General features: G+C 40.2%; 1 protein-coding gene across 1 annotated transcript in view; it reads left to right on the top strand.

Moving 5' to 3' along the window:
* ELAPOR2 (endosome-lysosome associated apoptosis and autophagy regulator family member 2) overlaps window positions 1–6,455 on the top strand; it is a 67,385-nt gene that overhangs the window by 36,894 nt on the left and 24,036 nt on the right. The window lies entirely within an intron of this gene.

Below are 6,455 nucleotides of genomic sequence, written 5' to 3' on the forward strand. Positions count from 1 at the left end.
CAAGGGGGAGCTCTGGGATCAGCATATGAAAAACAGTAGCTTGTTCTGAAATAATTAGAATTTTTTTTTAGCTTTGGGGCTGTATAATGATTTCCTACTAACAGTAAGGAAATGTTAACAGAGCCAGGTTTCTCAGGCTACTTTTGAAGAGGATTTACTTTGCAATTTTTGGGGGTTGGGGGGGAGCTTTAAGATCTCCAGAAGACGGAGGAAGGTGCTAACCAGGCACTTGCCTTGCAAAATCTCATATGCTGTGACCAAAAAGTCTCAGAAAGCAGACTTTGGCAGTTTGGAAGGGATGCCACCCCCGGGAATTCTCCTCTCTTGGCCAAGAATCTTGGCAAAGCAGGCAAAGGAGACTTGAGTAGTAGTGATGTTGGTTGGGGCTCTGAAGCTTGTGACCTGAGAAAATGTCATAACACCCTTAGCCTTGGGAAAATGAGAATGTCTTAAGAGAGCGTGGATGGGCAGGAGAAAAGGGGCAATGTGTGTTCTCTATGTATCTCATAGGAAATTTAGAGGGAATTGCAAATTATTGGGGCTGCCTACTAATCTGCAATTGGAAAACAGCATCCTGTCTGTGTTTGGTCTGGCAAATGCAGTTGGTTTCTAATTCCACAAAGTGTCTGGGGAGGGGGAGTGTGAGACATTTTAGATAAAAACTTAGCAGCATGATGTCTGTGGCAGAAGAAATCTGAGAGCCAGAGTAGACTTTTGGGGATTTCCAGGTGCAGTTTGTATCTTGGCCATTGAATGAATTTCTAACAAAGTAGACTGCTGATAGCCCTTGATAGATCGCCCTCCAGCCTTGCCTCCAGTCATGATCCTAGGTGGTTAGAAAAATTGAAGGTTCTTTTTTTGGTAGAAAAAATGTAGACCTAAGCATTGTGTCCAAAGTGTTCTTTCAAATACATGAGAAATTTCAAATATATGAGGAATTTCTAAAAAAGTGTTATTAGGGGCACCTGGGTGGCTCAGTCGTTAAGCGTCTGCCTTCGGCTCAGGTCATGATCCCAGGGTCCTGGGATCGAGCCCCGCATCGGGCGCCCTGCTCAGCGGGGAGCCTGCTTCTCCCTCTCCCGCTCCCCTTGCTTGTGTTCCCTCTCTCTCTGTGTCTCCCTCTGTCAAATAAATAAAATCTTTAAAAGAAGTGTTATTAGAAAATGGGCAAAAGGAATCATTTTTACTCTGATGATAGAGCTGTCATAGCACATGGGAGACCTGAGTCAGACCCATTTGCTTGACACCGTGGGGAACACTGAGGACCTGGGGCGGATAGCTGTGGTAGCACAGTCAAGATGGAATGATGCCCTGACTATGCCTATTGTTCTTTTCTTCTGTCATGTTTTCATCTTGCCATTTTTTCCCTCCAGTTCTTCATAGGTAGAGATTTACAGAGAAGCACACTAAGCAAAGAGGCAAATATCACATTACCTGGGGGATAACTCAGTTGATCTGCAAGTTACTGGTGCCTTGTTTAACATGAGTCATCCTTCCTCCAATGAGGTCGTCTTCAGTAATACTATGAGCTAGAGGGAAATCATCATCCTCTCTCTTTCTCTCAACTTATAGCTATATTTAACTGCTTGGGTAGTTTATAAATCAGTCTAAAACTGTTTTGCCAAAACCTCCTTCGAAATCCAAATTCATCTTTATCATAAATGTAGCCTCGGCCTCAGAGAGTCAGGCTGGTGGATGGTTCAGGGGCAAGTGGAGAGGGGCTGCTCCCCATTAAAAAAAAAAAACAAAAAAAGCATAGCGTCTGAGAATATTGTATCTCACAAAAGGAATGCTTCAGAGGTCTGTCCTGATAGCACTGAGAGGTTGAATATGCCAGGGCTTTATTCCACAGGCTCTGATTTAGAGTTGCTCTATCAAAATCACCAGACCTGTAGGACACTAGTGTTTTCTTTGGTCTTTGGGAGAGGTCTCTTGCAGCCAAAAAGTTTATCCATTTTAAGGTGGTAAAAGCCAGAGGATAATGATTGGTTAAATGGGTTCCTTGTTTTCTTATTCCTCTGAACCATTTATGGACAGATAATAGATATCTAAATCTGTACAAGTTAAATTTAAAAGGCAACAGAATTTGAAAGATTAAAGCCAAGTGTGTTCTTAGAACAATGGAAAGTGAGGAGGCATATAAAAGCACTCTAAGCATAAGTAAAAACCCGTTATGATCAAGAAATGGAAAAATTCTAATACAGAATTGTTAAAATTATACAGTTCAAACACTAATGAGTAATCTTAGGACATGACATAAAAAGATCACAAAGCAGTCATAAAGTTTAAAGATCCATTTTGAAATAAGGATGATAAAGCTTTGAAAGATTTTGCAGAGGGACTGGGCAGTGTTGGCTAATGTAGTTTGTACAGGTCTTGATCAGATTTTGGCTTTTGGTAATTAACCCAGGGGAGATCTGCAAAAAGGGAGGTTTTTGCAGGGGACTGGTAGAATTTTATATCCCTGGATCGAAGAGGTATGGATCAAAAAGTCTTATGTTCAAACTCAATCATAAGTGATTTATACTCTTCAGCTTCAGGGCAAACAAAATTAGAGCAAGATCCAAAGCCATTTTATTTACCCCATACAAGAAGGCTTTCTGTCCATTGGCATTCTCAGCAGAGAAATGCTGAGCTTTCTCAGAAGCCAAAGCCAAGGGGATTTACCAGCAGCTGGTCAGAGAGCATCACCCATGCCAGAGGATGCCAGTCTCAGAACTCCAAGATTGGGAAACCCCAGGAAGCCCAAAAAAGCCTCACAAGAAAGAAGCTGAGTAACAATTGTGCTCTGACACCAAATGAGAAAAGTTCTAGCACTTAAAACTATGGCCTTTTCCCCCAGTCTCTTGAGACCAGCTACAGAAGTGTCAGAACCATACTGACAACGTACATGAATTTATTTTAACTTTGGAGTTTGAGTAAGGTTTAGGCGAAAACAAGTTTACACTGTTTTATCAACTCTCCAAACAATTAACAGTAGGTTGAGTATTGGGTTGTAATAGTTCATAAGAAAATAAGATTATTGTCCATGAATTTTTAGTATGAACCAAGGAGATCCTGCTTTAGGTAAGATGATTCATTTAAAGGAGGACACTAATAACTTGTAGCTTCATCCACTTTCCCCCCAGAATATGTATCCCATTTTAGAATCCAAGATGGAACTTCCTTGAAAAAAGATTCATCTTAATTCTAACATGTTGCTGGTGCTATCTTGATGGGTAAGGCAATCCCAGAAGCAAAATCAGGAGACTGGAAAGTCTTCCTCATTTAACAGTGAAACCACATTAGGGTACACCTGGTTGTCCTTTGAGTCGATGGTGCTTTCTCTACCTAGAACTCACAGCCATGGGGTCATCCTGTGGAACTCTGGCCTTGTATGCCCAAACTCTCCATGATTCACGTATTGCTCTTCAGATACCTACTTGCTGGTTTCTATGGTGATCTTGTAGACCAAAAATTATAAAAGCAGCACAGTTAGTGACACCTTTGAAAAGCCAGTGTGGAGGGGATAGAGATGATGGTGACTCAGGTCATCAAAGGGAAGAGGGTTTCACATACTTGGCGATGAAGCGTTTGTCTCTTACCAACGCGCTTTTTTGTTCTTAGTAGAAGAAAATCTTTTTGTGTTTTTTCTCTTGCATCTTTTTTTTTCTATTTTCGTTTTACCTATAAGCACTATTGAAATGAGTACTGCTTCCTACATCCTTGTCACTTCATAGGGAAGGCCTGATTCAAACTGTGAAACTTGGGTTTATAACAATCAAATTTGGATGTTCCACATTTTAAATGATTCGTGGGGTTGAAAGAATTAAAGAATTGATTCTAAACCAAACTACTTTTCACCTAAGAGTATCTTTTAAAAAGTTAAGTCTACTAGGGAAATGCAGTGAATCATTGCAGTATTTTGACACTTAATGGCAGCTTTTTAAGTTACATCAATGTCTTGATTTTTTTCCCCCGTTTCTGTAGTTTTACCTGTTCTTTAGAAAGTGATGTGCATTGTTAATAGTCTTTTAAATTTTGCAGTACTTGAAACTTTCCCAAATTGTTCTCTCATTTTGTCCTTTATAACCACCCTATGAAGGCAGTGAAACAGACATTTCACTTCTGCTAAATTACAAGTATGAAACAGCGGGGGGAGGGACTGAGTCACTGGTGGAAAAAAACACAAAATCACTTGCAAGTCCAGCCGGAATTGTAACCCGAGTTTTCTCTCCAGAGGTTTTTGCATCTTTAATTAATTTTCCCCTTTTCTTTTTCATTTGTTGAGTTTTTTTTTTTCTTCTCAAACTTTACCAGACTTACTCTTTTATTTTCCCAAGATAAACAGCCCTCACTGCCCTTGAAAATGTGCCTGTGTTGGAAAGATAAAATAATTTGGGAAGGAGAGAATTAAGCAGGAAAGTATATTGGTAATTTATGCTAAATGATCAAAAAGTTAATTACCTTTAAAGTTTCAATTCGTTGTTATGCAAGTAATTGTGTTCTCGAAGAACTTTTCTAACTGGTTACTGAATTTTTTTTTGAAAGTGCAATTTTGAGTTGGTTTTCCTGATGCGGAAGGTGGGAAATAGCGATAATTTTTTAAGTGGCGTGGTTTTCATCTATTGTACTTACCTTTTTTTTTTTTTTTAAATTTCTTTTTGTTTCTTTGCCTGAATATACTTTACTGCTTTTTACAAACAGAAATCAAGGCAGGTAAGAGTTAAGCCATTTTTCCAAAGAGTCCCCATTCATCGCTGTTCTTAGCTCTAACAGTAGTGAACCTCTGTTTCTGAAGCACATTACACAGAGCTGTGCTTTTATTTACATCCCACCCATGATTACTTAGTTTACAGCATGCAGACATTTGGAAGGATACTCTTAATAATATGTAGTCAATTTGGGGGCTCCTGGGTGGCTCAGTTGGTTAAGCGACTGCCTTCAGCTCAGGTCATGATCCTGGAATCCCAGGATCAAGTCCTGCATTGGGCTCCCTGCTCAGTGGGGAGTCTGCTTCTCCCTCTGACCCTCTCCCCTCTCATGCTCTGTCTCACTTTCTCTCAAATGAATAAATAAAATCTTAAAAAATAAATAAATAAAATGTAGTCAATTTTTAGGTGCGTAGATTTTTGTTTCAGTGTTCATATTGTAGGGTGCCCTTAGAATATATACTAAGAGTATGAAATTTTACTTTGCTGATAGACCGAAAATTACAGTTTTAGATTGCATATCATCAGAAAGGCATCTGAAGTTAAAACTTAAAAAGGGGTGTTTTGGGGTTCTCCCTTTTATTGTGTGTCTGTCTTTTTGCTCTAGGTGTTTCAGCAGCTCAGGTCTAAAGGAGGTTTCCAGGGCAGTGTTGTGTATGTACACAGCTTAAGGGAAGTATAGTAGACAAATGAACGGAACAGTATTCCCCTAGCTTTAATGAATTCTTGAACAAAACAGTGATTCCCACCAGAACTTTCCAAATAACTTCTTGCTTCAATCAATAAGGATTCAGTACATAGTAACAGCAGTTTAATTTCTGAGCCATGCGGTGTTTATCTGTCCCTAAAATGAAACATGCAAGTTGACATAATAGACCCACGCACCACAAAGCGGCTTAGTCTCCATTCAGGCCCTGCCTGTGTGGTTGGTTCTCTGCGATCTTGCACCTGTGTCTAAGCCCCCTCCATGGTCACCGAGTGGTGATGGTCACCACCTCTTGAAAGAAGTCATCATCAGGCTGAGGAAACCCAGGTTTGCACAGTCATTTGCATCACTGAGCTGTGTGTGGACCTGACAGTTGTTTTGTTTGTTTTTATGCTTCAGGCAATTTTGTTTTCATGTTTCTCCCCCGCCCCTGCCTCCCACCCTCACCCTCTAGACCATGGTCCCATTCATCATTCTGTTTTTGGAACCGTGTCCTAAGTACGTTACCTTAAACAGAAATGGCACTTCCCTTCTACCACCTAGTTCCTGCCTGTATGCCTAGCACCCATTCACTGCCCTGCTCTCGAAGCTGTTGTGATAATCACTATCTTGTACTTCCCTTATAATTCATCTACCACTTCATCCCTCTAGCAGGCCTTCCCTTGCTTTCTTCCTTTCTCTCCTGGCTAACTCTTACTGAAGATTCTAGACTTGTCTTAGGCATCCCTGCCTCCAAGAAGTCTTCCCAGAGCTTTTTTTGGGTCATTATCTCTGTCTCTCCCTTAAATTTTTTAAAAAATAGCTTTCTAGAGATACGATTCTCATGCCATACACTTTGCTCACTTAAAACAGACAAGCCAGTGGTTATTAGTATATTCATAGATATGTGCAATCATCAGCACAGTCATTTTTAAAATATTTTTATTGTTATGTTAATCACTATACATTACATCATTAGTTTTTGATGTAGTGTTCCATGATTCATTGTTTGTGCATGACACCCAGTGCTCCATGCAGAACGTGCCCTCTTTAATACCCATCACCAGGCTAACCCATCC

The sequence above is a fragment of the Leptonychotes weddellii genome, chromosome 12 (assembly GCF_054177405.1).
Source record: "Leptonychotes weddellii isolate Sample4059 chromosome 12, ASM5417740v2, whole genome shotgun sequence".
Classification (NCBI taxonomy): domain Eukaryota; kingdom Metazoa; phylum Chordata; class Mammalia; order Carnivora; family Phocidae; genus Leptonychotes; species Leptonychotes weddellii.